Source organism: Styela clava, chromosome 15 (assembly GCF_964204865.1).
Source record: "Styela clava chromosome 15, kaStyClav1.hap1.2, whole genome shotgun sequence".
NCBI classification, from domain to species: Eukaryota; Metazoa; Chordata; class Ascidiacea; order Stolidobranchia; family Styelidae; genus Styela; species Styela clava.
The window spans coordinates 7541372-7562153 of record NC_135264.1 but is presented as its reverse complement, the minus strand read 5'-3'; the positions used below and the strand labels follow the sequence as shown (position 1 = coordinate 7562153).

Genomic DNA, 20782 nt, shown 5'->3' with positions numbered 1-20782 from the left:
TTATAGCCTACAACCATACCACGTTGAATGCACCCGATCTTGTTTGATCTCGGAAGTTAAGCAATGTCGGGCTTGGTTAGTACTTGCATGGGTGACCGGCTGGGAATACCGAGTGTCGTAGGCTTTTCGTCGCCGTTTCATTCGATTTTGCTACGTTTTCTAACTACTGCGTAATACAAATAGCCGAATATACTACTACTTTATCGCCTACAACCATACCACGGTGAATGCACCCGATCTCGTTCGATCTCGGAAGTTAAGCAATGTCGTGCTCGGTTAGTACTTGCATGGGTGACCGGCTGGGAATACCGAGTGTCGTAGGCTTTTCGTCGCCGTTTCATTCCATTTTGCTCTGTTTTCTAACAACTGCGAAATACAAATAGCCGAATAGACTACTACTTTATTGCCTACAATCATACCACGTTGAATGCACCCGATCTCGTTCGATCTCGAAAGTTAAGCAATGTCGGGCTCGGTTAGTACTTGCGTGGGTGGCCGGCTAGGAATACCGAGTGTCGTAGGCTTTTTTTCCGTCGCCGTTCCATTCGTTTTTTCTCTGTTTTATAACAACTGCAAAATACAAATAGCAAAACAGACTACTACTTTATCGACTACAACCATACCACGTTGAATGCACCCGATCTCGTTCGATCTCGGAAGTTAAGCAATGTCGGGCTCGGTTAGTACTTGCATGGGTGACCGGCTGGGAATACCGAGTGTCGTAGGCTTTTCGTCGCCGCTTCATTCGATTTTGCTCTGTTTTCCAACAACTGCGAAATACAAATAGCCGAATAGACTACCACTTTATCGCCTACAACCATACCACGTTGAATGCACCCGATCTCGTTCGATCTCGGAAGTTAAGCAATGTCGGGCTCGGTTAGTACTTGCATGGGTGACCGGCTGGGAATACCGAGTGTCGTAGGCTTTTCGTCGCCGTTTCATTCGATTTTGCTCTGTTTTCCAACAACTGCGAAATACAAATAGCCGAATAGACTACTACTTTATCGCCTACAATCATACCACGTTGAATGCACCCGATCTCGTTCGAACTCGGAAGTTAAGCAATGTCGGGCTCGGTTAGTACTTGCATGGGTGACCGGCTGGGAATACCTAGTGTCGTAGGCTTTTCGTCGCCCTTTCATTCGATTTTGCTCTGTTTTCCAACAACTGCGAAATACAAATAGCCGAATAGACTACTACTTTATCGCCTACAACCATACCGCGTTGAATGCACCCGATCTCGTTTGATCTCGGAAGTTAAGCAATGTCGGGCTCGGTTAGTACTTGCATGGATGACCGGCTGGGAATACCGAGTGTCGTAGGCTTTTCGTCGCCGTTTCATTCGATTTTGCTCTGTTTTCCAACAACTGCGAAATACAAATAGCCGAATAGACTACTACTTTATCGCCTACAACCATACCACGTTGAATGCACCCGATCTCGGAAGTTAAGCAATGTCGGGCTCGGTTAGTACTTGCATGGGTGACCGGCTGGGAATACCGAGTGTCGTAGGCTTTTCGTCGCCGTTTCATTCGATTTTGCTCTGTTTTCAAACAATTGCAAAATACAAATAGCCGAATAGACTACTACTTTATCGCCTACAACCATACCACGTTGAATGCACCAGATCTCGTCGATCTCGGAAGTTAAGCAATGTCGGGTTCGGTTAGTACTTGCATGGGTGACCGGCTGGGAATACCGAGTGTAGTAAGCTTTTCGTCGTCGTTTCATTCGATTTTGCTGTGTTTTCTAACAACTGCGAAATACAAATAGCCGAATAGACTACTACTTTATCGCCTACAACCATACCACGTTGAATGCACCCGATCTTGTTCGATCTCGGAAGTTAATCAATGTCGGGCTTGGTTAGTACTTGCATGGGTGACTGGCTGGGAATACCGAGTGTCGTAGGCTTTTCGTCGCCGTTTCATTCGATTTTGCTCTGTTTTCTAACAACTGCGAAATACAAATAGCCGAATAGACTACTACTTTATTGCCTACAACCATACCACGTTGAATGCACTCGATCTCGTTCGATCTCGGAAGTTAAGCAATGTCGGGCTCGGTTAGTACTTGCATGGGTGACCGGCTGGGAATACTGAGTGTCGTAGGCTTTTCGTCGCCGTTTCATTCGAGTTTGCTCTGTTTTCTAACAACTGCGAAATACAAATAGCCGAATAGACTACTACTTTATTGCCTACAACCATACCACGTTGAATGCACCCGATCTCGTTCGATCTCGGAAGTTAAGCAATGTCGGGCTCGGTTAGTACTTGCATGGGTGACCGGCTGGGAATACCGAGTGTCGTAGGCTTTTTTTTCGTCGCCGTTCCATTCGTTTTTTCTCTAATTTCTAACAACTGCAAAATACAAATAGCAGAACAGACTACTACTTTATCGACTACAACCATACCACGTTGAATGCACCCGATCTCGTTCGATCTCGGAAGTTAAGCAATGTCGGGCTCGGTTAGTACTTGCATGGGTGACCGGCTGGGAATACCGAGTGTCGTAGGCTTTTTGTCGCCGCTTCATTCGATTTTGCTCTGTTTTCCAACAACTGCGAAATACAAATAGCCGAATAGACTACTACTTTATCGCCTACAACCATACCACGTTGAATGCACCCAATCTCGTTCGATCTCGGAAGTTAAGCAATGTCGGGCTCGGTTAGTACTTGCATGGGTGACCGGCTGGGAATACCGAGTGTCGTAGGCTTTTCGTCGCCGTTTCATTCGATTTTGCTCTGTTTTCCAACAACTGCGAAATACAAATAGCAGAATAGACTACTACTTTATCGCCTACAACCATACCACGTTGAATGCACCCGATCTCGTTCGATCTCGGAAGTTAAGCAATGTCGGGCTCGGTTAGTACTTGCATGGGTGACCGGCTGGGAATACCGAGTGTCGTAGGCTTTTCGTCGCCGTTTCATTCGATTTTGCTCTGTTTTCCAACAACTGCGAAATACAAATAGCAGAATAGACTACTACTTTATCGCCTACAACCATACCACGTTGAATGCACCCGATCTCGTTCGATCTCGGAAGTTAAGCAATGTCGGGCTCGGTTAGTACTTGCATGGGTGACCGGCTGGGAATACCGAGTGTCGTAGGCTTTTCGTCGCCGTTTCATTCGATTTTGCTCTGTTTTCCAACAACTGCGAAATACAAATAGCCGAATAGACTACTACTTTATCGCCTACAACCATACCACGTTGAATGCACCCGATCTCGTTCGATCTCGGAAGTTAAGCAATGTCGGGCTCGGTTAGTACTTGCATGGGTGACCGGCTGGGAATACCGAGTGTCGTAGGCTTTTCGTCGCCGTTTCATTCGATTTTGCTCTGTTTTCCAACAACTGCGAAATACAAATAACCGAATAGACTACTACTTTTTCGCTTACAACCATACCACGTTGAATGCACCCGTTATCGTTCGATCTCGGAAGTTAAGCAATGTCGGGCTCGGTTAGTACTTGCTTGGGTGACCGGCTGGGAATACCGAGTGTCGTAGGCTTTTCGTCGCCGTTTCATTCGATTTTGCTCTGTTTTCCAACAACTGCGAAATACAAATAGCCGGATAGACTACTACTTTATCGCCTGCAACCATACCACGTTGAATGCACCCGATCTCGTTCGATCTCGGAAGTTAAGCAATGTCGGGCTCGGTTAGTACTTGCATGGGTGACCGGCTGGGAATACCGAGTGTCGTAGGCTTCTCGTCGCCGTTTCATTCGATTTTGCTCTGTTTTCCAACAACTGCGAAATACAAATAGCCGAATAGACTACTGCTTTATCGCCTACAACCAAACCACGTTGAATGCACCCGATCTCGTTCGATCTCGGAAGTTAAGCAATGTCGGGCTCGGTCAGTACTTGCATGGGTGACCGGCTGGGAATACCGAGTGTCGTAGGCTTTTTGTCGCCGTTTCATTCGATTTTGCTCTGTTTTCCAACAACTGCGATATACAAATAGCCGAATAGACTACTACTTTATCGCCTACAACCATACCACGTTGAATGCACCCGATCTCGTAAGTTAAGCAATGTCGGGCTCGGTTAGTACTTGCATGGGTGACCGGCTGGGAATACCGAGTGTCGTAGGCTTTTTTTTCGTCGCCGTTCCATTCGTTTTTGCTCTGTTTTCCAACAACTGCGAAATACAAATAGCCGAATAGACTACTACTTTATCGCCTACAACCATACCACGTTGAATGCACCCGATCTCGTTCGATCTCTGAAGTTAAGCAATGTCGGGCTCGGTTAGTACTTGCATGGGTGACCGGCTGGGAATACCGAGTGTCGTAGGCTTTTCGTCGCCGTTTCATTCAATTTTGCTCTGTTTTCCAACAACTGCGAAATACAAATAGCCGAATAGACTACTACTACTTTATCGCCTACAACCATACCACGTTGAATGCACCCGATCTCGTTCGATCTCGGAAGTTAAGCAATGTCGGGCTCGGTTAGTACTTGCTTGGGTGACCGGCTGGGAATACCGAGTGTTGTAGGCTTTTCGTCGCCGTTTCATTCGATTTTGCTCTGTTTTCCAACTACTGCAAAATACAAATAGTCGAATAGACTACTACTTTATCGCCTACAACCATACCACGTTGAATGCACCCGATCTCGTCGATCTCGGAAGTTAAGCAATGTCGGGTTCGGTTAGTACTTGCATGGGTGACCGGCTGGGAATACCGAGTGTCGTAAGCTTTTCGTCGTCGTTTCATTCGATTTTGCTGTGTTTTCTAACAACTGCGTATTTACAAATAGCCGAATAGACTACTACTTTATCGCCTACAACCATACCACGTTGAATGCACCCGATCTTGTTTGATCTCGGAAGTTAAGCAATGTCGGGCTTGGTTAGTACTTGCATGGGTGACCGGCTGGGAATACCCAGTGTCGTAGGCTTTTCGTCGCCGTTTCATTCGATTTTGCTCTGTTTTCCAACAACTGCGAAATACAAATAGCCGAATAGACTACTACTTTATCGCCTACAACCATACCACGTTGAATGCACCCAATCTCGTTCGATCTCGGAAGTTAAGCAATGTCGGGCTCGGTTAGTACTTGCATGGGTGACCGGCTGGGAATACCGAGTGTCGTAGGCTTTTCGTCGCCGTTTCATTCGATTTTGCTCTGTTTTCCAACAACTGCGAAATACAAATAGCCGAATAGACTACTACTTTATCGCCTACAACCATACCACGTTGAATGCACCCGATCTCGTTCGATCTCGGAAGTTAAGCAATGTCGGGCTCGGTTAGTACTTGCATGGGTGACCGGCTGGGAATACCGAGTGTCGTAGGCTTTTCGTCGCCGTTTGATTCGATTTTGCTCTGTTTTCCAACAACTGCGAAATACAAATAGCCGAATAGACTACTACTTTATCGCCTACAACCATACCACGTTGAATCCACCCGATCTCGTTCGATCTCGGAAGTTAAGCAATGTCGGGCTCGGTTAGTACTTGCATGGGTGACCGGCTGGGAATACCGAGTGTCGTAGGCTTTTCGTCGCCGTTTCATTCGATTTTGCTCTGTTTTCCAACAACTGCGAAATACAAATAACCGAATAGACTACTACTTTTTCGCCTACAACCATACCACGTTGAATGCACCCGTTATCGTTCGATCTCGGAAGTTAAGCAATGTCGGGCTCGGTTAGTACTTGCTTGGGTGACCGGCTGGGAATACCGAGTGTCGTAGGCTTTTCGTCGCCGTTTCATTCGATTTTGCTCTGTTTTCCAACAACTGCGAAATACAAATAGCCGAATAGACTACTACTTTATCGCCTACAACCATACCACGTTGAATGCACCCGATCTCGTTCGATCTCGGAAGTTAAGCAATGTCGGGCTCGGTTAGTACTTGCATGGGTGACCGGCTGGGAATACCGAGTGTCGTAGGCTTCTCGTCGCCGTTTCATTCGATTTTGCTCTGTTTTCCAACAACTGCGAAATACAAAGAGCCGAATAGACTACTGCTTTATCGCCTACAACTAAACCACGTTGAATGCACCCGATCTCGTTCGATCTGGGAAGTTAAGCAATGTCGGGCTCGGTCAGTACTTGCATGGGTGACCGGCTGGGAATACCGAGTGTCGTAGGCTTTTTGTCGCCGTTTCATTCGATTGTGCTCTGTTTTCCAACAACTGCGATATACAAATAGCCGAATAGACTACTACTTTATCGCCTACAACCATACCACGTTGAATGCACCCGATCTCGTAAGTTAAGCAATGTCGGGCTCGGTTAGTACTTGCATGGGTGACCGGCTGGGAATACCGAGTGTCGTAGGCTTTTTTTCGTAGCCGTTCCATTCGTTTTTGCTCTATTTTCCAACAACTGCGAAATACAAATAGCCGAATAGACTACTACTTTAACGCCTACAACCATACCACGTTGAATGCACCCGATCTCGTTCGATCTCTGAAGTTAAGCAATGTCGGGCTCGGTTAGTACTTGCATGGGTGACCGGCTGGGAATACCGAGTGTCGTAGGCTTTTCGTCGCCGTTTCATTCGATTTTGCTCTGTTTTCCAACAACTGCGAAATACAAATAGCCGAATAGACTACTACTTTATCGCCTACAACCATACCACGTTGAATGCACCCGATCTCGTTCGATCTCGGAAGTTAGGCAATGTCGGGCTCGGTTAGTACTTGCTTGGGTGACCGGCTGGGAATACCGAGTGTTGTAGGCTTTTCGTCGCCGTTTCATTCGATTTGGCTCTGTTTTCCAACAACTGCAAAATACAAATAGCCGAATAGACTACTACTTTATCGCCTACAACCATACCACGTTGAATGCACCCGATCTCGTCGATCTCTGAAGTTAAGCAATGTCGGGTTCGGTTAGTACTTGCATGGGTGACCGGCTGGGAATACCGAGTGTCGTAAGCTTTTCGTCGTCGTTTCATTCGATTTTGCTGTGTTTTCTAACAACTGCGTATTTACAAATAGCCGAATAGACTACTACTTTATCGCCTACAACCATACCACGTTGAATGCACCCGATCTTGTTCGATCTCGGAAGTTAAGCAATGTCGGGCTTGGTTAGTACTTGCATGGGTGACCGACTGGGAATACCGAGTGTCGTAGGCTTTTCGTCGCCGTATCATTCGATTTTGCTCTGTTTTCTAACAACTGCGAAATACAAATAGCCGAATAGACTACTACTTTATTGCCTACAACCATACCACGTTGAATGCACCCGATCTCGTTCAATCTCGGAAGTTAAGCAATGTCGGGCTCGGTTAGTACTTGCATGGGTGACCGGCTTGGAATACCGAGTGTCGTAGGCTTTTTTTTCGTCGCCGTTCCATTCGTTTTTTCTCTGTTTTCTAACAACTGCAAAATACAAATAGCAGAACAGACTACTACTTTATCGACTACAACCATACCACGTTGAATGCACCCGATCTCGTTCGATCTCGGAAGTTAAGCAATGTCGGGCTCGGTTAGTACTTGCATGGGTGACCGGCTGGGAATACCGAGTGTCGTAGGCTTTTCTTTCGTCGCCGTTCCATTCGTTTTTTCTCTGTTTTCTAACAACTGCAAAATACAAATAGCAGAACAGACTACTACTTTATCGACTACAACCATACCACGTTGAATGCACCCGATCTCGTTCGATCTCGGAAGTTAAGCAATGTCGGGCTCGGTTAGTACTTGCATGGGTGACCGGCTGGGAATACCGAGTGTCGTAGGCTTTTCGTCACCGTTTCATTCGATTTTGCTCTGTTTTCTAACATTTGCGAAATACAAATAGCCGAATAGACTACTACTTTATTGCCTACAACCATACCACGTTGAATGCACCCGATCTCGTTCGATCTCGGAAGTTAAGCAATGTCGGGCTCGGTTAGTACTTGCATGGGTGACCGGCTGGGAATACCGAGTGTCGTAGGCTTTTTTTTCGTCGCCGTTCCATTCGTTTTTTCTCTGTTTTCTAACAACTGCAAAATACAAATAGCAGAATAGACTACTACTTTATCGCCTACAACCATACCACGTTGAATGCACCCGATCTCGTTCGATCTCGGAAGTTAAGCAATGTCGGGCTCGGTTAGTACTTGCTTGGGTGACCGGCTGGGAATACCGAGTGTTGTAGGCTTTTCGTCGCCGTTTCATTCGATTTTTCTCTGTTTTCCAACAACTGCGAAATACAAATAGCCGAATAGACTACTACTTTATCGCCTACAACCATACCACGTTGAATGCACCCGATCTCCTCGATCTCGGAAGTTAAGCAATGTCGGGTTCGGTTAGTACTTGCATGGGTGACCGGCTGGGAATACCGAGTGTCGTAAGCTTTTCGTCGTCGTTTCATTCGATTTTGCTGTGTTTTCTAACAACTGCGTATTTACAAATAGCCGAATAGACTACTACTTTATCGCCTACAACCATACCACGTTGAATGCACCCGATCTTGTTCGATCTCGGAAGTTAAGCAATGTCGGGCTTGGTTAGTACTTGCATGGGTGACCGGCTGGGAATACCGAGTGTCGTAGGCTTTTCGTCGCCGTTTCATTCGATTTTGCTCTGTTTTCTAACAACTGCGAAATACAAATAGCCGAATAGACTACTACTTTATTGCCTACAACCATACCACGTTGAATGCACCCGATCTCGTTCAATCTCGGAAGTTAAGCAATGTCGGGCTCGGTTAGTACTTGCATGGGTGACCGGCTTGGAATACCGAGTGTCGTAGGCTTTTTTTTCGTCGCCGTTCCATTCGTTTTTTCTCTGTTTTCTAACAACTGCAAAATACAAATAGCAGAACAGACTACTACTTTATCGACTACAACCATACCACGTTGAATGCACCCGATCTCGTTCGATCTCGGAAGTTAAGCAATGTCGGGCTCGGTTAGTACTTGCATGGGTGACCGGCTGGGAATACCGAGTGTCGTAGGCTTTTCTTTCGTCGCCGTTCCATTCGTTTTTTCTCTGTTTTCTAACAACTGCAAAATACAAATAGCAGAACAGACTACTACTTTATCGACTACAACCATACCACGTTGAATGCACCCGATCTCGTTCGATCTCGGAAGTTAAGCAATGTCGGGCTCGGTTAGTACTTGCATGGGTGACCGGCTGGGAATACCGAGTGTCGTAGGCTTTTCGTCGCCGCTTCATTCGATTTTGCTCTGTTTTCCAACAACTGCGAAATACAAATAGCCGAATAGACTACTACTTTATCGCCTACAACCATACCACGGTGAATGCACCCGATCTCGTTCGATCTCGGAAGTTAAGCAATGTCGGGCTCGGTTAGTACTTGCATGGGTGACCGGCTGGGAATACCGAGTGTCGTAGGCTTTTCATCGCCGTTTCATTCGATTTTGCTCTGTTTTCTAACAACTGCGAAATACAAATAGCCGAATAGACTACTACTTTATTGCCTACAACCATACCACGTTGAATGCACCCGATCTCGTTCGATCTCGGAAGTTAAGCAATGTCGGGCTCGGTTAGTACTTGCATGGGTGACCGGCTGGGAATACCGAGTGTCGTAGGCTTTTTTTTCGTCGCCGTTCCATTCGTTTTTTCTCTGTTTTCTAACAACTGCAAAATACAAATAGCAGAACAGACTACTACTTTATGGACTACAACCATACCACGTTGAATGCACCCGATCTCGTTCGATCTCGGAAGTTAAGCAATGTCGGGCTCGGTTAGTACTTGCATGGGTGACCGGCTGGGAATAACGAGTGTCGTAGGCTTTTCTTTCGTCGCCGTTCCATTTGTTTTTTCTCTGTTTTCTAACAACTGCAAAATACAAATAGCAGAACAGACTACTACTTTATCGACTACAACCATACCACGTTGAATGCACCCGATCTCGTTCGATCTCGGAAGTTAAGCAATGTCGGGCTCGGTTAGTACTTGCATGGGTGACCGGCTGGGGATACCGAGTGTCGTAGGCTTTTCGTCGCCGCTTCATTCGATTTTGCTCTGTTTTCCAACAACTGCGAAATACAAATAGCCGAATAGACTACTACTTTATCACCTACAACCATACCACGGTGAATGCACCCGATCTCGTTCGATCTCGGAGATTAAGCAATGTCGGGCTCGGTTAGTACTTGCATGGGTGACCGGCTGGGAATACCGAGTGTCGTAGGCTTTTCGTCGCCGTTTCATTCGATTTTGCTCTGTTTTCCAACAACTGCGAAATACAAATAACCGAATAGACTACTACTTTATCGCCTACAACCATACCACGTTGAATGCACCCGTTATCGTTCGATCTCGGAAGTTAAGCAATGTCGGGCTCGGTTAGTACTTGCTTGGGTGACCGGCTGGGAATACCGAGTGTCGTAGGCTTTTCGTCGCCGTTTCATTCGATTTTGCTCTGTTTTCCAACAACTGCGAAATACAAATAGCCGAATAGACTACCACTTTATCGCCTACAACCATACCACGTTGAATGCACCCGATCTCGTTCGATCTCGGAAGTTAAGCAATGTCGGGCTCGGTTAGTACTTGCATGGGTGACCGGCTTGGAATACCGAGTGTCGTAGGCTTTTCGTCGCCGTTTCATTCGATTTTGCTCTGTTTTCCAACAACTGCAAAATACAAATAGCAGAACAGACTACTACTTTATCGACTACAACCATACCACGTTGAATGCACCCGATCTCGTTCGATCTCGGAAGTTAAGCAATGTCGGGCTCGGTTAGTACTTGCATGGGTGACCGGCTGGGAATACCGAGTGTCGTAGGCTTTTCTTTCGTCGCCGTTCCATTCGTTTTTTCTCTGTTTTCTAACAACTGCAAAATACAAATAGCAGAACAGACTACTACTTTATCGACTACAACCATACCACGTTGAATGCACCCGATCTCGTTCGATCTCGGAAGTTAAGCAATGTCGGGCTCGGTTAGTACTTGCATGGGTGACCGGCTGGGAATACCGAGTGTCGTAGGCTTTTCGTCGCCGCTTCATTCGATTTTGCTCTGTTTTCCAACAACTGCGAAATACAAATAGCCGAATAGACTACTACTTTATCGCCTACAACCATACCACGGTGAATGCACCCGATCTCGTTCGATCTCGGAAGTTAAGCAATGTCGGGCTCGGTTAGTACTTGCATGGGTGACCGGCTGGGAATACCGAGTGTCGTAGGCTTTTCATCGCCGTTTCATTCGATTTTGCTCTGTTTTCTAACAACTGCGAAATACAAATAGCCGAATAGACTACTACTTTATTGCCTACATCCATACCACGTTGAATGCACCCGATCTCGTTCGATCTCGGAAGTTAAGCAATGTCGGGCTCGGTTAGTACTTGCATGGGTGACCGGCTGGGAATACCGAGTGTCGTAGGCTTTTTTTTCGTCGCCGTTCCATTCGTTTTTTCTCTGTTTTCTAACAACTGCAAAATACAAATAGCAGAACAGACTACTACTTTATCGACTACAACCATACCTCGTTGAATGCACCCGATCTCGTTCGATCTCGGAAGTTAAGCAATGTCGGGCTCGGTTAGTACTTGCATGGGTGACCGGCTGGGAATAACGAGTGTCGTAGGCTTTTCTTTCGTCGCCGTTCCATTTGTTTTTTCTCTGTTTTCTAACAACTGCAAAATACAAATAGCAGAACAGACTACTACTTTATCGACTACAACCATACCACGTTGAATGCACCCGATCTCGTTCGATCTCGGAAGTTAAGCAATGTCGGGCTCGGTTAGTACTTGCATGGGTGACCGGCTGGGGATACCGAGTGTCGTAGGCTTTTCGTCGCCGCTTCATTCGATTTTGCTCTGTTTTCCAACAACTGCGAAATACAAATAGCCGAATAGACTACTACTTTATCACCTACAACCATACCACGGTGAATGCACCCGATCTCGTTCGATCTCGGAGATTAAGCAATGTCGGGCTCGGTTAGTACTTGCATGGGTGACCGGCTGGGAATACCGAGTGTCGTAGGCTTTTCGTCGCCGTTTCATTCGATTTTGCTCTGTTTTCCAACAACTGCGAAATACAAATAACCGAATAGACTACTACTTTATCGCCTACAACCATACCACGTTGAATGCACCCGTTATCGTTCGATCTCGGAAGTTAAGCAATGTCGGGCTCGGTTAGTACTTGCTTGGGTGACCGGCTGGGAATACCGAGTGTCGTAGGCTTTTCGTCGCCGTTTCATTCGATTTTGCTCTGTTTTCCAACAACTGCGAAATACAAATAGCCGAATAGACTACTACTTTATCGCCTACAACCATACCACGTTGAATGCACCCGATCTCGTTCGATCTCGGAAGTTAAGCAATGTCGGGCTCGGTTAGTACTTGCATGGGTGACCGGCTTGGAATACCGAGTGTCGTAGGCTTTTCGTCGCCGTTTCATTCGATTTTGCTCTGTTTTCCAACAACTGCGAAATACAAATAGCCGAATAGACTACTGCTTTATCGCCTACAACCATACCACGTTGAATGCACCCGATCTCGTTCGATCTCGGAAGTTAAGCAATGTCGGGCTCGGTTAGTACTTGCATGGGTGACCGGCTGGGAATACCGAGTGTCGTAGGCTTTTTGTCGCCGTTTCATTCGATTTTGCTCTGTTTTCCAACAACTGCGATATACAAATAGCCGAAGAGACTACTACTTTATCGCCTACAACCATACCACGTTGAATGCACCCTATCTCGTAAGTTAGGCAATGTCGGGCTCGGTTAGTACTTGCATGGGTGACCGGCTGGGAATACCGAGTGTCGTAGGCTTTTTTTCGTCGCCGTTCCATTCGTTTTTGCTCTGTTTTCCAACAACTGCAAAATACAAATAGCCGAATAGACTACTACTTTATCGCCTACAACCATACCACGTTGAATGCACCCTATCTCGTAAGTTAGGCAATGTCGGGCTCGGTTAGTACTTGCTTGGGTGACCGGCTGGGAATACCGAGTGTCGTAGGCTTTTCGTCGCCGTTTCATTCGATTTTGCTCTGTTTTCTAACAATTGCGAAATACAAATAGCCGAATAGACTACTACTTTATCGCCTACAACCATACCACGTTGAATGCACCCGATCTCGTCGATCTCGGAAGTTAAGCAATGTCGTGTTCGGTTATTACTTGCATGGGTGACCGGCTGGGAATACCGAGTGTCGTAAGCTTTTCGTCGTCGTTTCATTCGATTTTGCTGTGTTTTCTAACAACTGCGAAATACAAATAGCCGAATAGACTACTACTTTATCGCCTACAACCATACCACGTTGAATGCACCCGATCTTGTTCGATCTCGGAAGTTAAGCAATGTCGGGCTTGGTTAGTACTTGCATGGGTGACCGGCTGGGAATACCGAGTGTCGTAGGCTTTTCGTCGCCGTTTCATTCGATTTTGCTCTGTTTTCTAACAACTGCAAAATACAAATAGCCGAATAAACTACTACTTTATCGCCTACAACCATACCACGGTGAATGCACCCGATCTCGTTCGATCTCGGAAGTTAAGCAATGTCGGGCTAGGTTAGTACTTGCATCGATGACCGGCTGGGAATACCGAGTGTCGTAGGCTTTTCGTCGCCGTTTCATTTGACTTTGCTCTGTTTTCTAACAACTGCGAAATACAAATAGCCAAATAGACTACTACTTTATTGCCTACAACCATACCACGTTGAATGCACCCGATCTCGTTCGATCTCGGAAGTTAAGCAATGTCGGGCTCGGTTAGTACTTGCATGGGTGACCGGCTGGGAATACCGAGTGTCGTAGGCTTTTTTTTCGTCGCCGTTCCATTCGTTTTTTCTCTGTTTTCTAACAACTGCAAAATACAAATAGCAGAACAGACTACTACTTTATCGACTACAACCATACCACGTTGAATGCACCCGATCTCGTTCGATCTCGGAAGTTAAGCAATGTCGGGCTCGGTTAGTACTTGCATGGGTGACCGGCTGGGAATACCGAGTGTCGTAGGCTTTTCTTTCGTCGCCGTTCCATTCGTTTTTTCTCTGTTTTCTAACAACTGCAAAATACAAATAGCAGAACAGACTACTACTTTATCGACTACAACCATACCACGTTGAATGCACCCGATCTCGTTCGATCTCGGAAGTTAAGCAATGTCGGGCTCGGTTAGTACTTGCATGGTTGACCGGCTGGGAATACCGAGTGTCGTAGGCTTTTCGTCGCCGTTTCATTCGATTTTGCTCTGTTTTCCAACAACTGCGAAATACAAATAGCTGAATAGACTACTACTTTATCGCCTACAACCATACCACGTTGAATGCACCCGATCTCGTTCGATCTCGAAAGTTAAGCAATGTCGGGCTCGGTTAGTATTTGCTTGGGTGACCGGCTGGGAATACCGAGTGTCGTAGGCTTTTCGTCGCCGTTTCATTCGATTTTGCTCTGTTTTCTAACAATTGCGAAATACAAATAGCCGAATAGACTACTACTTTATCGCCTACAACCATACCACGTTGAATGCACCCGATCTCGTCGATCTCGGAAGTTAAGCAATGTCGTGTTCGGTTATTACTTGCATGGGTGACCGGCTGGGAATACCGAGTGTCGTAAGCTTTTCGTCGTCGTTTCATTCGATTTTGCTGTGTTTTCTAACAAATAGCCGAATAGACTACTACTTTATCGCCTACAACCATACCACGTTGAATGCACCCGATCTTGTTCGATCTCGGAAGTTAAGCAATGTCGGGCTTGGTTAGTACTTGCATGGGTGACCGACTGGGAATACCGAGTGTCGTAGGCTTTTCGTCGCCGTTTCATTCGATTTTGCTCTGTTTTCTAACAACTGCAAAATACAAATAGCCGAATAAACTACTACTTTATCGCCTACAACCATACCACGGTGAATGCACCCGATCTCGTTCGATCTCGGAAGTTAAGCAATGTCGGGCTAGGTTAGTACTTGCATCGATGACCGGCTGGGAATACCGAGTGTCGTAGGCTTTTCGTCGCCGTTTCATTCGACTTTGCTCTGTTTTCTAACAACTGCGAAATACAAATAGCCGAATAGACTACTACTTTATTGCCTACAACCATACCACGTTGAATGCACCCGATCTCGTTCGATCTCGGAAGTTAAGCAATGTCGGGCTCGGTTAGTACTTGCATGGGTGACCGGCTGGGAATACCGAGTGTCGTAGGCTTTTTTTTCGTCGCCGTTCCATTCGTTTTTTCTCTGTTTTCTAACAACTGCAAAATACAAATAGCAGAACAGACTACTACTTTATCGACTACAACCATACCACGTTGAATGCACCCGATCTCGTTCGATCTCGGAAGTTAAGCAATGTCGGGCTCGGTTAGTACTTGCATGGGTGACCGGCTGGGAATACCGAGTGTCGTAGGCTTTTCTTTCGTCGCCGTTCCATTCGTTTTTTCTCTGTTTTCTAACAACTGCAAAATACAAATAGCAGAACAGACTACTACTTTATCGACTACAACCATACCACGTTGAATGCACCCGATCTCGTTCGATCTCGGAAGTTAAGCAATGTCGGGCTCGGTTAGTACTTGCATGGTTGACCGGCTGGGAATACCGAGTGTCGTAGGCTTTTCGTCGCCGTTTCATTCGATTTTGCTCTGTTTTCCAACAACTGCGAAATACAAATAGCTGAATAGACTACTACTTTATCGCCTACAACCATACCACGTTGAATGCACCCGATCTCGTTCGATCTCGAAAGTTAAGCAATGTCGGGCTCGGTTAGTATTTGCTTGGGTGACCGGCTGGGAATACCGAGTGTCGTAGGCTTTTCGTCGCCGTTTCATTCGATTTTGCTCTGTTTTCTAACAATTGCGAAATACAAATAGCCGAATAGACTACTACTTTATCGCCTACAACCATACCACGTTGAATGCACCCGATCTCGTCGATCTCGGAAGTTAAGCAATGTCGTGTTCGGTTATTACTTGCATGGGTGACCGGCTGGGAATACCGAGTGTCGTAAGCTTTTCGTCGTCGTTTCATTCGATTTTGCTGTGTTTTCTAACAACTGCGAAATACAAATAGCCGAATAGACTACTACCATATCGCCTACAACCATACCACGTTGAATGCACCCGATCTTGTTCGATCTCGGAAGTTAAGCAATGTCGGGCTTGGTTAGTACTTGCATGGGTGACCGGCTGGGAATACCGAGTGTCGTAGGCTTTTCGTCGCCGTTTCATTCGATTTTGCTCTGTTTTCTAACAACTGCGAAATACAAATAGCCGAATAGACTACTACTTTATCGCCTACAACCATACCACGGTGAATGCACCCGATCTCGTTCGATCTCGGAAGTTAAGCAACGTCGGGCTAGGTTAGTACTTGCATGGGTGACCGGCTGGGAATACCGAGTGTCGTAGGCTTTTCGTCGCCGTTTCATTCGATTTTGCTCTGTTTTCTAACAACTGCGAAATACAAATAGCCGAATAGACTACTACTTTATTGCCTACAACCATACCACGTTGAATGCACCCGATCTCGTTCGATCTCGGAAGTTAAGCAATGTCGGGCTAGGTTAGTACTTGCATGGGTGACCGGCTGAGAATACCGAGTGTCGTAGACTTTTTTTTCGTCGCCGTTCCATTCGTTTTTTCTCTGGTTTCTAACAACTGCAAAATACAAATAGCAGAACAGACTACTACTTTATCGACTACAACCATACCACGTTGAATGCACCCGATCTCGTTCGATCTCGGAAGTTAAGCAACTTCGGGCTCGGTTATTACTTTCATGGGTGACCAGCTGGGAATACCGAGTGTCGTAGGCTTTTCGTCGCCGCTTCATTCGATTTTGCTCTGTTTTCCAACAACTGCGAAATACAAATAGCCGAATAGACTACTACTTTATCGCCTACAACCATACCACGTTGAATGCACCCGATCTCGTTCGATCTCGGAAGTTAAGCAATGTCAGGCTCGGTTAGTACTTGCATGGGTGACCGGCTGGGAATACCGAGTGTCGTAGGCTTTTCGTCGCCGTTTCATTCGATTTTGCTCTGTTTTCCAACAACTGCAAAATACAAATAGCCGAATAGACTACTACTTTATCGCCTACAACCATACCACGTTGAATGCACCCGATCTCGTTCGATCTCGGAAGTTAAGCAATGTCGGGCTCGGTTAGTACTTGCATGGGTGACCGGCTGGGAATACCGAGTGTCGTAGGCTTTTCGTCGCCGTTTCATTCGATTTTGCTCTGTTTTCCAACAACTGCGAAATACAAATAGCCGAATAGACTACTACTTTATCGCCTACAACCATACCACGTTGAATGCACCCGATCTCGTTCGATCTCGGAAGTTAAGCAATGTCGAGCTCGGTTAGTATTTGCATGGGTGACCGGCTGGGAATACCGAGTGTCGTAGGCTTTTCGTCGCCGTTTCATTCGATTTTGCTCTGTTTTCCAACAACTGCGAAATACAAATAACCGAATAGACTACTACTTTATCGCCTACAACCATACCACGTTGAATGCACCCGATCTCGTCGATCTCGGAAGTTAAGCAATGTCGGGTTCGGTTAGTACTTGCATGGGTGACAGGCTGGGAATACCGAGTGTCGTAAGCTTTTCGTCGTCGTTTCATTCGATTTTGCTGTGTTTTCTAACAACTGCGAAATACAAATAGCCGAATAGACTACTACTTTATCGCCTACAACTATACCACGTTGAATGCTCCCGATCTTGTTCGATCTCGGAAGTTAAGCAATGTCGGGCTTGGTTAGTACTTGCATGGGTGACCGGCTGGGAATACCGAGTGTCGTAGGCTTTTCGTCGCCGTTTCATTCGATTTTGCTCTGTTTTCCAACAACTGCGAAATACAAATAGCCGAATAGACTACTACTTTATCGCCTACAACCATACCACGTTGAATGCACCCGATCTCGTCGATCTCGGAAGTTAAGCAATGTCGGGCTCGGTTAGTACTTGCTTGGGTGACCGGCTGGGAATACCGAGTGTCGTAGGCTTTTCGTCGCCGTTTCATTCGATTTTTCTCTGTTTTCTAACAATTGCGAAATACAAATAGCCGAATAGACTACTACTTTATCGCCTACAACCATACCACGTTGAATGCATCCGATCTCGTCGATCTCGGAAGTTAAGCAATGTCGTGTTCGGTTATTACTTGCATGGGTGACCGGCTGGGAATACCGAGTGTCGTAAGCTTTTCGTCGTCGTTTCATTCGATTTTGCTGTGTTTTCTAACAACTGCGAAATACAAATAGCCGAATAGACTACTACTTTATCGCCTACAACCATACCACGTTGAATGCACCCGATCTTGTTCGATCTCGGAAGTTAAGCAATGTCGGGCTTGGTTAGTACTTGCATGGGTGACCGGCTGGGAATACCGAGTGTCGTAGGCTTTTCGTCGCCGTTTCATTCGATTTTGCTCTGTTTTCTAACAACTGCGAAATACAAATAGCCGAATAGACTACTACTTTATTGCCTACAACCATACCACGTTGAATGCACCCGATCTCGTTCGATCTCGGAAGTTAAGCAATGTCGGGCTCGGTTAGTACTTGCTTTGTTGACCGGCTGGGAATACCGAGTGTCGTAGGCTTTTCTTTCGTCGCCGTTCCATTCGTTTTTTCTCTGTTTTCTAACAACTGCAAAATACAAATAGCAGAACAGACTACTACTTTATCGACTACAACCATACCACGTTGAATGCACCCGATCTCGTTCGATCTCGGAAGTTAAGCAATTTCGGGCTCGGTTAGTACTTTCATGGGTGACCGGCTGGGAATACCGAGTGTCGTAGGCTTTTCGTCGCCGCTTCATTCGATTTTGCTCTGTTTTCCAACAACTGCGAAATACAAATAGCCGAATAGACTACTACTTTATCGCCTACAACCATACCACGTTGAATGCACCCGATCTCGTTCGATCTCGGAAGTTAAGCAATGTCGGGCTCGGTTAGTACTTGCATGGGTGACCGGCTGGGAATACCGAGTGTCGTAGGCTTTTCGTCGCCGTTTCATTCGATTTTGCTCTGTTTTCCAACAACTGCAAAATACAAATAGCCGAATAGACTACTACTTTATCGCCTACAACCATACCACGTTGAATGCACCCGATCTCGTTCGATCTCGGAAGTTAAGCAATGTCGGGCTCGGTTAGTACTTGCGTGGGTGACCGGCTGGGAATACCGAGTGTCGTAGGCTTTTCGTCGCCGTTTCATTCGATTTTGCTCTGTTTTCCAACAACTGCAAAATACAAATAGCCGAATAGACTACTACTTTATCGCCTACAACCATACCACGTTGAATGCACCCGATCTCGTTCGATCTCGGAAGTTAAGCAATGTCGAGCTAGGTTAGTATTTGCATGGGTGACCGGCTGGGAATACCGAGTGTCGTAGGCTTTTCGTCGCCGTTTCATTCGATTTTGCTCTGTTTTCCAACAACTGCGAAATACAAATAGCCGAATAGACTACTACTTTATCGCCTACAACCATACCACGTTGAATGCACCCGATCTCGTCGATCTCGGAAGTTAAGCAATGTCGGGTTCGGTTAGTACTTGCATGGGTGACAGGCTGGGAATACCGAGTGTCGTAAGCTTTTCGTCGTCGTTTCATTCGATTTTGCTGTGTTTTCTAACAACTGCGAAATACAAATAGCCGAATAGACTACTACTTCATCGCCTACAACTATACCACGTTGAATGCTCCCGATCTTGTTCGATCTCGGAAGTTAAGCAATGTCGGGCTTGGTTAGTACTTGCATGGGTGACCGGCTGGGAATACCGAGTGTCGTAGGCTTTTCGTCGCCGTTTCATTCGATTTTGCTCTGTTTTCTAACAACTGCGAAATACAAATAGCCGAATAGACTACTACTTTATCGCCTACAACCATACCACGGTGAATGCACCCGATCTCGTTCGATCTCGGAAGTTAAGCAATGTCGGGCTCGGTTAGTACTTGCATGGGTGACCGGCTGGGAATACCGAGTGTCGTAGGCTTTTCGTCGCCGTTTCATTCGATTTTGCTCTTTTTACCAACAACTGCGAAATACAAATAGCCGAATAGACTACTACTTTATCGCCTACAACCATACCACGTTGAATGCACCCGATCTCGTTCGATCTCGGAAGTTAAGCAATGTCGGGCTCGGTTAGTACTTGCTTGGGTGACCGGCTGGGAATACCGAGTGTCGTAGGCTTTTCGTCGCCGTTTCATTCGATTTTGCTCTCTTTTCTAACAACTGCGAAATACAAATAGCCGAATAGACTACTACTTTATTGCCTACAACCATACCACGTTGAATGCACCCGATCTCGTTCGATCTCGGAAGTTAAGCAATGTCGGGCTTGGTTAGTACTTGCATGGGTGACCGGCTGGGAATACCGAGTGTCGTAGGCTTTTTTTTTCGTCGCCGTTCCATTCGTTTTTTCTCTGTTTTCTAACAACTGCAAAATACAAATAGCAGAACAGACTACTACTTTATCGACTACAACCATACCACGTTGAATGCACCCGATCTCGTTCGATCTCGGAAGTTAAGCAATGTCGGGCTCGGTTAGTACTTGCATGGGTGACCGGCTGGGAATACCGAGTGTCGTAGGCTTTTCTTTCGTCGCCGTTCCATTCGTTTTTTCTCTGTTTTCTAACAACTGCAAAATACAAATAGCAGAACAGACTACTACTTTATCGACTACAACCATACCACGTTGAATGCACCCGATCTCGTTCGATCTCGGAAGTTAAGCAATTTCGGGCTCGGTTAGTACTTTCATGGGTGACCGGCTGGGAATACCGAGTGTCGTAGGCTTTTCGTCGCCGCTTCATTCGATTTTGCTCTGTTTT

The 20782-nt window shown here is 46.2% G+C and overlaps 75 non-coding genes and 28 pseudogenes across 75 annotated transcripts; all 103 read left to right on the top strand.

The window, feature by feature from the left end:
• The first annotated feature begins 5 nt into the window (after positions 1 to 5).
• On the top strand, positions 6 to 124 carry LOC144415870 (5S ribosomal RNA). Its single transcript, XR_013471764.1, has one exon. It is a non-coding gene; the product is annotated as a 5S ribosomal RNA (ribosomal RNA).
• An 81-nt stretch (positions 125 to 205) lies between these two features.
• On the top strand, positions 206 to 324 carry LOC144417525 (5S ribosomal RNA; annotated as a pseudogene).
• An 81-nt stretch (positions 325 to 405) lies between these two features.
• LOC144417657 (5S ribosomal RNA) lies at positions 406 to 524 on the top strand (annotated as a pseudogene).
• Positions 525 to 609: 85 nt separating this feature from the next.
• Positions 610 to 728, top strand: LOC144415255 (5S ribosomal RNA). Its single transcript, XR_013471147.1, has one exon. It is a non-coding gene; the product is annotated as a 5S ribosomal RNA (ribosomal RNA).
• An 81-nt stretch (positions 729 to 809) lies between these two features.
• Positions 810 to 928, top strand: LOC144412266 (5S ribosomal RNA). The gene has a single exon (XR_013469057.1). It is a non-coding gene; the product is annotated as a 5S ribosomal RNA (ribosomal RNA).
• An 81-nt stretch (positions 929 to 1009) lies between these two features.
• Positions 1010 to 1128, top strand: LOC144413795 (5S ribosomal RNA). Its single transcript, XR_013469686.1, has one exon. It is a non-coding gene; the product is annotated as a 5S ribosomal RNA (ribosomal RNA).
• An 81-nt stretch (positions 1129 to 1209) lies between these two features.
• On the top strand, positions 1210 to 1328 carry LOC144415844 (5S ribosomal RNA). The gene has a single exon (XR_013471738.1). It is a non-coding gene; the product is annotated as a 5S ribosomal RNA (ribosomal RNA).
• Positions 1329 to 1409: 81 nt separating this feature from the next.
• On the top strand, positions 1410 to 1518 carry LOC144411974 (5S ribosomal RNA; annotated as a pseudogene).
• An 81-nt stretch (positions 1519 to 1599) lies between these two features.
• On the top strand, positions 1600 to 1717 carry LOC144412290 (5S ribosomal RNA; annotated as a pseudogene).
• An 81-nt stretch (positions 1718 to 1798) lies between these two features.
• On the top strand, positions 1799 to 1917 carry LOC144417604 (5S ribosomal RNA; annotated as a pseudogene).
• Positions 1918 to 1998: 81 nt separating this feature from the next.
• On the top strand, positions 1999 to 2117 carry LOC144416305 (5S ribosomal RNA). The gene has a single exon (XR_013472198.1). It is a non-coding gene; the product is annotated as a 5S ribosomal RNA (ribosomal RNA).
• Positions 2118 to 2198: 81 nt separating this feature from the next.
• On the top strand, positions 2199 to 2317 carry LOC144412255 (5S ribosomal RNA). The gene has a single exon (XR_013469056.1). It is a non-coding gene; the product is annotated as a 5S ribosomal RNA (ribosomal RNA).
• Positions 2318 to 2402: 85 nt separating this feature from the next.
• On the top strand, positions 2403 to 2521 carry LOC144415254 (5S ribosomal RNA). The gene has a single exon (XR_013471146.1). It is a non-coding gene; the product is annotated as a 5S ribosomal RNA (ribosomal RNA).
• An 81-nt stretch (positions 2522 to 2602) lies between these two features.
• LOC144416480 (5S ribosomal RNA) lies at positions 2603 to 2721 on the top strand. Its single transcript, XR_013472373.1, has one exon. It is a non-coding gene; the product is annotated as a 5S ribosomal RNA (ribosomal RNA).
• An 81-nt stretch (positions 2722 to 2802) lies between these two features.
• On the top strand, positions 2803 to 2921 carry LOC144412244 (5S ribosomal RNA). Its single transcript, XR_013469055.1, has one exon. It is a non-coding gene; the product is annotated as a 5S ribosomal RNA (ribosomal RNA).
• Positions 2922 to 3002: 81 nt separating this feature from the next.
• LOC144412233 (5S ribosomal RNA) lies at positions 3003 to 3121 on the top strand. Its single transcript, XR_013469054.1, has one exon. It is a non-coding gene; the product is annotated as a 5S ribosomal RNA (ribosomal RNA).
• An 81-nt stretch (positions 3122 to 3202) lies between these two features.
• On the top strand, positions 3203 to 3321 carry LOC144412222 (5S ribosomal RNA). The gene has a single exon (XR_013469053.1). It is a non-coding gene; the product is annotated as a 5S ribosomal RNA (ribosomal RNA).
• Positions 3322 to 3402: 81 nt separating this feature from the next.
• On the top strand, positions 3403 to 3521 carry LOC144418349 (5S ribosomal RNA; annotated as a pseudogene).
• An 81-nt stretch (positions 3522 to 3602) lies between these two features.
• Positions 3603 to 3721, top strand: LOC144414775 (5S ribosomal RNA). The gene has a single exon (XR_013470665.1). It is a non-coding gene; the product is annotated as a 5S ribosomal RNA (ribosomal RNA).
• An 81-nt stretch (positions 3722 to 3802) lies between these two features.
• Positions 3803 to 3921, top strand: LOC144416115 (5S ribosomal RNA). The gene has a single exon (XR_013472009.1). It is a non-coding gene; the product is annotated as a 5S ribosomal RNA (ribosomal RNA).
• Positions 3922 to 4002: 81 nt separating this feature from the next.
• LOC144412738 (5S ribosomal RNA) lies at positions 4003 to 4111 on the top strand (annotated as a pseudogene).
• An 85-nt stretch (positions 4112 to 4196) lies between these two features.
• Positions 4197 to 4315, top strand: LOC144416129 (5S ribosomal RNA). Its single transcript, XR_013472023.1, has one exon. It is a non-coding gene; the product is annotated as a 5S ribosomal RNA (ribosomal RNA).
• An 84-nt stretch (positions 4316 to 4399) lies between these two features.
• LOC144417584 (5S ribosomal RNA) lies at positions 4400 to 4518 on the top strand. Its single transcript, XR_013473363.1, has one exon. It is a non-coding gene; the product is annotated as a 5S ribosomal RNA (ribosomal RNA).
• An 81-nt stretch (positions 4519 to 4599) lies between these two features.
• On the top strand, positions 4600 to 4717 carry LOC144418129 (5S ribosomal RNA; annotated as a pseudogene).
• Positions 4718 to 4799: 82 nt separating this feature from the next.
• LOC144415858 (5S ribosomal RNA) lies at positions 4800 to 4918 on the top strand. Its single transcript, XR_013471752.1, has one exon. It is a non-coding gene; the product is annotated as a 5S ribosomal RNA (ribosomal RNA).
• An 81-nt stretch (positions 4919 to 4999) lies between these two features.
• LOC144416479 (5S ribosomal RNA) lies at positions 5000 to 5118 on the top strand. Its single transcript, XR_013472372.1, has one exon. It is a non-coding gene; the product is annotated as a 5S ribosomal RNA (ribosomal RNA).
• Positions 5119 to 5199: 81 nt separating this feature from the next.
• On the top strand, positions 5200 to 5318 carry LOC144412211 (5S ribosomal RNA). Its single transcript, XR_013469052.1, has one exon. It is a non-coding gene; the product is annotated as a 5S ribosomal RNA (ribosomal RNA).
• Positions 5319 to 5399: 81 nt separating this feature from the next.
• Positions 5400 to 5518, top strand: LOC144414844 (5S ribosomal RNA). Its single transcript, XR_013470734.1, has one exon. It is a non-coding gene; the product is annotated as a 5S ribosomal RNA (ribosomal RNA).
• Positions 5519 to 5599: 81 nt separating this feature from the next.
• Positions 5600 to 5718, top strand: LOC144418198 (5S ribosomal RNA; annotated as a pseudogene).
• An 81-nt stretch (positions 5719 to 5799) lies between these two features.
• On the top strand, positions 5800 to 5918 carry LOC144412200 (5S ribosomal RNA). The gene has a single exon (XR_013469051.1). It is a non-coding gene; the product is annotated as a 5S ribosomal RNA (ribosomal RNA).
• An 81-nt stretch (positions 5919 to 5999) lies between these two features.
• LOC144418286 (5S ribosomal RNA) lies at positions 6000 to 6118 on the top strand (annotated as a pseudogene).
• An 81-nt stretch (positions 6119 to 6199) lies between these two features.
• On the top strand, positions 6200 to 6308 carry LOC144412736 (5S ribosomal RNA; annotated as a pseudogene).
• An 84-nt stretch (positions 6309 to 6392) lies between these two features.
• Positions 6393 to 6511, top strand: LOC144416127 (5S ribosomal RNA). Its single transcript, XR_013472021.1, has one exon. It is a non-coding gene; the product is annotated as a 5S ribosomal RNA (ribosomal RNA).
• An 81-nt stretch (positions 6512 to 6592) lies between these two features.
• On the top strand, positions 6593 to 6711 carry LOC144415426 (5S ribosomal RNA). The gene has a single exon (XR_013471318.1). It is a non-coding gene; the product is annotated as a 5S ribosomal RNA (ribosomal RNA).
• Positions 6712 to 6792: 81 nt separating this feature from the next.
• On the top strand, positions 6793 to 6910 carry LOC144412249 (5S ribosomal RNA; annotated as a pseudogene).
• An 82-nt stretch (positions 6911 to 6992) lies between these two features.
• Positions 6993 to 7111, top strand: LOC144415357 (5S ribosomal RNA). Its single transcript, XR_013471249.1, has one exon. It is a non-coding gene; the product is annotated as a 5S ribosomal RNA (ribosomal RNA).
• Positions 7112 to 7192: 81 nt separating this feature from the next.
• Positions 7193 to 7311, top strand: LOC144417286 (5S ribosomal RNA). Its single transcript, XR_013473179.1, has one exon. It is a non-coding gene; the product is annotated as a 5S ribosomal RNA (ribosomal RNA).
• Positions 7312 to 7396: 85 nt separating this feature from the next.
• Positions 7397 to 7515, top strand: LOC144415253 (5S ribosomal RNA). The gene has a single exon (XR_013471145.1). It is a non-coding gene; the product is annotated as a 5S ribosomal RNA (ribosomal RNA).
• Positions 7516 to 7600: 85 nt separating this feature from the next.
• Positions 7601 to 7719, top strand: LOC144415252 (5S ribosomal RNA). The gene has a single exon (XR_013471144.1). It is a non-coding gene; the product is annotated as a 5S ribosomal RNA (ribosomal RNA).
• An 81-nt stretch (positions 7720 to 7800) lies between these two features.
• Positions 7801 to 7919, top strand: LOC144412188 (5S ribosomal RNA). The gene has a single exon (XR_013469049.1). It is a non-coding gene; the product is annotated as a 5S ribosomal RNA (ribosomal RNA).
• An 85-nt stretch (positions 7920 to 8004) lies between these two features.
• LOC144417473 (5S ribosomal RNA) lies at positions 8005 to 8123 on the top strand. The gene has a single exon (XR_013473352.1). It is a non-coding gene; the product is annotated as a 5S ribosomal RNA (ribosomal RNA).
• An 81-nt stretch (positions 8124 to 8204) lies between these two features.
• Positions 8205 to 8322, top strand: LOC144418345 (5S ribosomal RNA; annotated as a pseudogene).
• An 82-nt stretch (positions 8323 to 8404) lies between these two features.
• On the top strand, positions 8405 to 8523 carry LOC144415531 (5S ribosomal RNA). The gene has a single exon (XR_013471423.1). It is a non-coding gene; the product is annotated as a 5S ribosomal RNA (ribosomal RNA).
• An 81-nt stretch (positions 8524 to 8604) lies between these two features.
• On the top strand, positions 8605 to 8723 carry LOC144417285 (5S ribosomal RNA). The gene has a single exon (XR_013473178.1). It is a non-coding gene; the product is annotated as a 5S ribosomal RNA (ribosomal RNA).
• Positions 8724 to 8808: 85 nt separating this feature from the next.
• LOC144415251 (5S ribosomal RNA) lies at positions 8809 to 8927 on the top strand. The gene has a single exon (XR_013471143.1). It is a non-coding gene; the product is annotated as a 5S ribosomal RNA (ribosomal RNA).
• Positions 8928 to 9012: 85 nt separating this feature from the next.
• Positions 9013 to 9131, top strand: LOC144415250 (5S ribosomal RNA). The gene has a single exon (XR_013471142.1). It is a non-coding gene; the product is annotated as a 5S ribosomal RNA (ribosomal RNA).
• An 81-nt stretch (positions 9132 to 9212) lies between these two features.
• Positions 9213 to 9331, top strand: LOC144415662 (5S ribosomal RNA). Its single transcript, XR_013471555.1, has one exon. It is a non-coding gene; the product is annotated as a 5S ribosomal RNA (ribosomal RNA).
• Positions 9332 to 9412: 81 nt separating this feature from the next.
• LOC144412177 (5S ribosomal RNA) lies at positions 9413 to 9531 on the top strand. Its single transcript, XR_013469048.1, has one exon. It is a non-coding gene; the product is annotated as a 5S ribosomal RNA (ribosomal RNA).
• An 85-nt stretch (positions 9532 to 9616) lies between these two features.
• Positions 9617 to 9735, top strand: LOC144416678 (5S ribosomal RNA). The gene has a single exon (XR_013472571.1). It is a non-coding gene; the product is annotated as a 5S ribosomal RNA (ribosomal RNA).
• Positions 9736 to 9820: 85 nt separating this feature from the next.
• On the top strand, positions 9821 to 9939 carry LOC144417194 (5S ribosomal RNA). Its single transcript, XR_013473087.1, has one exon. It is a non-coding gene; the product is annotated as a 5S ribosomal RNA (ribosomal RNA).
• An 81-nt stretch (positions 9940 to 10020) lies between these two features.
• LOC144418347 (5S ribosomal RNA) lies at positions 10021 to 10139 on the top strand (annotated as a pseudogene).
• An 81-nt stretch (positions 10140 to 10220) lies between these two features.
• On the top strand, positions 10221 to 10339 carry LOC144418196 (5S ribosomal RNA; annotated as a pseudogene).
• An 81-nt stretch (positions 10340 to 10420) lies between these two features.
• On the top strand, positions 10421 to 10539 carry LOC144415163 (5S ribosomal RNA). Its single transcript, XR_013471055.1, has one exon. It is a non-coding gene; the product is annotated as a 5S ribosomal RNA (ribosomal RNA).
• Positions 10540 to 10620: 81 nt separating this feature from the next.
• On the top strand, positions 10621 to 10739 carry LOC144415249 (5S ribosomal RNA). Its single transcript, XR_013471141.1, has one exon. It is a non-coding gene; the product is annotated as a 5S ribosomal RNA (ribosomal RNA).
• An 85-nt stretch (positions 10740 to 10824) lies between these two features.
• On the top strand, positions 10825 to 10943 carry LOC144415247 (5S ribosomal RNA). Its single transcript, XR_013471139.1, has one exon. It is a non-coding gene; the product is annotated as a 5S ribosomal RNA (ribosomal RNA).
• An 81-nt stretch (positions 10944 to 11024) lies between these two features.
• Positions 11025 to 11143, top strand: LOC144415661 (5S ribosomal RNA). The gene has a single exon (XR_013471554.1). It is a non-coding gene; the product is annotated as a 5S ribosomal RNA (ribosomal RNA).
• Positions 11144 to 11224: 81 nt separating this feature from the next.
• On the top strand, positions 11225 to 11343 carry LOC144415041 (5S ribosomal RNA). The gene has a single exon (XR_013470933.1). It is a non-coding gene; the product is annotated as a 5S ribosomal RNA (ribosomal RNA).
• An 85-nt stretch (positions 11344 to 11428) lies between these two features.
• On the top strand, positions 11429 to 11547 carry LOC144416948 (5S ribosomal RNA). Its single transcript, XR_013472840.1, has one exon. It is a non-coding gene; the product is annotated as a 5S ribosomal RNA (ribosomal RNA).
• An 85-nt stretch (positions 11548 to 11632) lies between these two features.
• Positions 11633 to 11751, top strand: LOC144417193 (5S ribosomal RNA). Its single transcript, XR_013473086.1, has one exon. It is a non-coding gene; the product is annotated as a 5S ribosomal RNA (ribosomal RNA).
• Positions 11752 to 11832: 81 nt separating this feature from the next.
• LOC144418346 (5S ribosomal RNA) lies at positions 11833 to 11951 on the top strand (annotated as a pseudogene).
• An 81-nt stretch (positions 11952 to 12032) lies between these two features.
• On the top strand, positions 12033 to 12151 carry LOC144418195 (5S ribosomal RNA; annotated as a pseudogene).
• An 81-nt stretch (positions 12152 to 12232) lies between these two features.
• Positions 12233 to 12351, top strand: LOC144415162 (5S ribosomal RNA). The gene has a single exon (XR_013471054.1). It is a non-coding gene; the product is annotated as a 5S ribosomal RNA (ribosomal RNA).
• Positions 12352 to 12432: 81 nt separating this feature from the next.
• On the top strand, positions 12433 to 12551 carry LOC144412166 (5S ribosomal RNA). The gene has a single exon (XR_013469047.1). It is a non-coding gene; the product is annotated as a 5S ribosomal RNA (ribosomal RNA).
• An 81-nt stretch (positions 12552 to 12632) lies between these two features.
• On the top strand, positions 12633 to 12741 carry LOC144413102 (5S ribosomal RNA; annotated as a pseudogene).
• Positions 12742 to 13015: 274 nt separating this feature from the next.
• Positions 13016 to 13133, top strand: LOC144412940 (5S ribosomal RNA; annotated as a pseudogene).
• Positions 13134 to 13214: 81 nt separating this feature from the next.
• LOC144415530 (5S ribosomal RNA) lies at positions 13215 to 13333 on the top strand. Its single transcript, XR_013471422.1, has one exon. It is a non-coding gene; the product is annotated as a 5S ribosomal RNA (ribosomal RNA).
• Positions 13334 to 13414: 81 nt separating this feature from the next.
• Positions 13415 to 13533, top strand: LOC144418066 (5S ribosomal RNA; annotated as a pseudogene).
• An 81-nt stretch (positions 13534 to 13614) lies between these two features.
• Positions 13615 to 13733, top strand: LOC144412155 (5S ribosomal RNA). Its single transcript, XR_013469046.1, has one exon. It is a non-coding gene; the product is annotated as a 5S ribosomal RNA (ribosomal RNA).
• Positions 13734 to 13818: 85 nt separating this feature from the next.
• LOC144415246 (5S ribosomal RNA) lies at positions 13819 to 13937 on the top strand. Its single transcript, XR_013471138.1, has one exon. It is a non-coding gene; the product is annotated as a 5S ribosomal RNA (ribosomal RNA).
• An 85-nt stretch (positions 13938 to 14022) lies between these two features.
• Positions 14023 to 14141, top strand: LOC144416742 (5S ribosomal RNA). The gene has a single exon (XR_013472635.1). It is a non-coding gene; the product is annotated as a 5S ribosomal RNA (ribosomal RNA).
• Positions 14142 to 14222: 81 nt separating this feature from the next.
• Positions 14223 to 14341, top strand: LOC144417244 (5S ribosomal RNA). The gene has a single exon (XR_013473137.1). It is a non-coding gene; the product is annotated as a 5S ribosomal RNA (ribosomal RNA).
• An 81-nt stretch (positions 14342 to 14422) lies between these two features.
• On the top strand, positions 14423 to 14540 carry LOC144412939 (5S ribosomal RNA; annotated as a pseudogene).
• Positions 14541 to 14608: 68 nt separating this feature from the next.
• LOC144415356 (5S ribosomal RNA) lies at positions 14609 to 14727 on the top strand. Its single transcript, XR_013471248.1, has one exon. It is a non-coding gene; the product is annotated as a 5S ribosomal RNA (ribosomal RNA).
• Positions 14728 to 14808: 81 nt separating this feature from the next.
• Positions 14809 to 14927, top strand: LOC144418065 (5S ribosomal RNA; annotated as a pseudogene).
• Positions 14928 to 15008: 81 nt separating this feature from the next.
• On the top strand, positions 15009 to 15127 carry LOC144412144 (5S ribosomal RNA). The gene has a single exon (XR_013469045.1). It is a non-coding gene; the product is annotated as a 5S ribosomal RNA (ribosomal RNA).
• Positions 15128 to 15212: 85 nt separating this feature from the next.
• LOC144415245 (5S ribosomal RNA) lies at positions 15213 to 15331 on the top strand. Its single transcript, XR_013471137.1, has one exon. It is a non-coding gene; the product is annotated as a 5S ribosomal RNA (ribosomal RNA).
• An 85-nt stretch (positions 15332 to 15416) lies between these two features.
• On the top strand, positions 15417 to 15535 carry LOC144416740 (5S ribosomal RNA). Its single transcript, XR_013472633.1, has one exon. It is a non-coding gene; the product is annotated as a 5S ribosomal RNA (ribosomal RNA).
• Positions 15536 to 15616: 81 nt separating this feature from the next.
• LOC144417242 (5S ribosomal RNA) lies at positions 15617 to 15735 on the top strand. The gene has a single exon (XR_013473135.1). It is a non-coding gene; the product is annotated as a 5S ribosomal RNA (ribosomal RNA).
• An 81-nt stretch (positions 15736 to 15816) lies between these two features.
• On the top strand, positions 15817 to 15934 carry LOC144412938 (5S ribosomal RNA; annotated as a pseudogene).
• An 81-nt stretch (positions 15935 to 16015) lies between these two features.
• On the top strand, positions 16016 to 16134 carry LOC144415529 (5S ribosomal RNA). The gene has a single exon (XR_013471421.1). It is a non-coding gene; the product is annotated as a 5S ribosomal RNA (ribosomal RNA).
• Positions 16135 to 16215: 81 nt separating this feature from the next.
• LOC144414421 (5S ribosomal RNA) lies at positions 16216 to 16334 on the top strand. The gene has a single exon (XR_013470311.1). It is a non-coding gene; the product is annotated as a 5S ribosomal RNA (ribosomal RNA).
• Positions 16335 to 16415: 81 nt separating this feature from the next.
• On the top strand, positions 16416 to 16534 carry LOC144415098 (5S ribosomal RNA). The gene has a single exon (XR_013470990.1). It is a non-coding gene; the product is annotated as a 5S ribosomal RNA (ribosomal RNA).
• An 85-nt stretch (positions 16535 to 16619) lies between these two features.
• On the top strand, positions 16620 to 16738 carry LOC144417799 (5S ribosomal RNA; annotated as a pseudogene).
• An 81-nt stretch (positions 16739 to 16819) lies between these two features.
• On the top strand, positions 16820 to 16938 carry LOC144415991 (5S ribosomal RNA). Its single transcript, XR_013471885.1, has one exon. It is a non-coding gene; the product is annotated as a 5S ribosomal RNA (ribosomal RNA).
• An 81-nt stretch (positions 16939 to 17019) lies between these two features.
• Positions 17020 to 17138, top strand: LOC144412133 (5S ribosomal RNA). Its single transcript, XR_013469044.1, has one exon. It is a non-coding gene; the product is annotated as a 5S ribosomal RNA (ribosomal RNA).
• An 81-nt stretch (positions 17139 to 17219) lies between these two features.
• Positions 17220 to 17338, top strand: LOC144417292 (5S ribosomal RNA). The gene has a single exon (XR_013473185.1). It is a non-coding gene; the product is annotated as a 5S ribosomal RNA (ribosomal RNA).
• An 81-nt stretch (positions 17339 to 17419) lies between these two features.
• LOC144412555 (5S ribosomal RNA) lies at positions 17420 to 17537 on the top strand (annotated as a pseudogene).
• An 81-nt stretch (positions 17538 to 17618) lies between these two features.
• LOC144416997 (5S ribosomal RNA) lies at positions 17619 to 17737 on the top strand. The gene has a single exon (XR_013472889.1). It is a non-coding gene; the product is annotated as a 5S ribosomal RNA (ribosomal RNA).
• Positions 17738 to 17818: 81 nt separating this feature from the next.
• On the top strand, positions 17819 to 17936 carry LOC144417116 (5S ribosomal RNA). The gene has a single exon (XR_013473009.1). It is a non-coding gene; the product is annotated as a 5S ribosomal RNA (ribosomal RNA).
• Positions 17937 to 18017: 81 nt separating this feature from the next.
• Positions 18018 to 18135, top strand: LOC144413056 (5S ribosomal RNA; annotated as a pseudogene).
• An 81-nt stretch (positions 18136 to 18216) lies between these two features.
• LOC144415528 (5S ribosomal RNA) lies at positions 18217 to 18335 on the top strand. The gene has a single exon (XR_013471420.1). It is a non-coding gene; the product is annotated as a 5S ribosomal RNA (ribosomal RNA).
• Positions 18336 to 18416: 81 nt separating this feature from the next.
• On the top strand, positions 18417 to 18535 carry LOC144417788 (5S ribosomal RNA; annotated as a pseudogene).
• An 85-nt stretch (positions 18536 to 18620) lies between these two features.
• LOC144417376 (5S ribosomal RNA) lies at positions 18621 to 18739 on the top strand. Its single transcript, XR_013473269.1, has one exon. It is a non-coding gene; the product is annotated as a 5S ribosomal RNA (ribosomal RNA).
• An 81-nt stretch (positions 18740 to 18820) lies between these two features.
• LOC144412122 (5S ribosomal RNA) lies at positions 18821 to 18939 on the top strand. Its single transcript, XR_013469043.1, has one exon. It is a non-coding gene; the product is annotated as a 5S ribosomal RNA (ribosomal RNA).
• An 81-nt stretch (positions 18940 to 19020) lies between these two features.
• LOC144414436 (5S ribosomal RNA) lies at positions 19021 to 19139 on the top strand. The gene has a single exon (XR_013470326.1). It is a non-coding gene; the product is annotated as a 5S ribosomal RNA (ribosomal RNA).
• Positions 19140 to 19220: 81 nt separating this feature from the next.
• Positions 19221 to 19339, top strand: LOC144416970 (5S ribosomal RNA). Its single transcript, XR_013472862.1, has one exon. It is a non-coding gene; the product is annotated as a 5S ribosomal RNA (ribosomal RNA).
• Positions 19340 to 19420: 81 nt separating this feature from the next.
• Positions 19421 to 19538, top strand: LOC144412554 (5S ribosomal RNA; annotated as a pseudogene).
• An 81-nt stretch (positions 19539 to 19619) lies between these two features.
• Positions 19620 to 19738, top strand: LOC144416996 (5S ribosomal RNA). Its single transcript, XR_013472888.1, has one exon. It is a non-coding gene; the product is annotated as a 5S ribosomal RNA (ribosomal RNA).
• An 81-nt stretch (positions 19739 to 19819) lies between these two features.
• Positions 19820 to 19938, top strand: LOC144415659 (5S ribosomal RNA). Its single transcript, XR_013471552.1, has one exon. It is a non-coding gene; the product is annotated as a 5S ribosomal RNA (ribosomal RNA).
• Positions 19939 to 20019: 81 nt separating this feature from the next.
• Positions 20020 to 20138, top strand: LOC144414668 (5S ribosomal RNA). Its single transcript, XR_013470558.1, has one exon. It is a non-coding gene; the product is annotated as a 5S ribosomal RNA (ribosomal RNA).
• An 81-nt stretch (positions 20139 to 20219) lies between these two features.
• LOC144414107 (5S ribosomal RNA) lies at positions 20220 to 20338 on the top strand. Its single transcript, XR_013469998.1, has one exon. It is a non-coding gene; the product is annotated as a 5S ribosomal RNA (ribosomal RNA).
• Positions 20339 to 20424: 86 nt separating this feature from the next.
• On the top strand, positions 20425 to 20543 carry LOC144415244 (5S ribosomal RNA). Its single transcript, XR_013471136.1, has one exon. It is a non-coding gene; the product is annotated as a 5S ribosomal RNA (ribosomal RNA).
• Positions 20544 to 20628: 85 nt separating this feature from the next.
• Positions 20629 to 20747, top strand: LOC144417375 (5S ribosomal RNA). Its single transcript, XR_013473268.1, has one exon. It is a non-coding gene; the product is annotated as a 5S ribosomal RNA (ribosomal RNA).
• Positions 20748 to 20782: the final 35 nt, after the last annotated feature.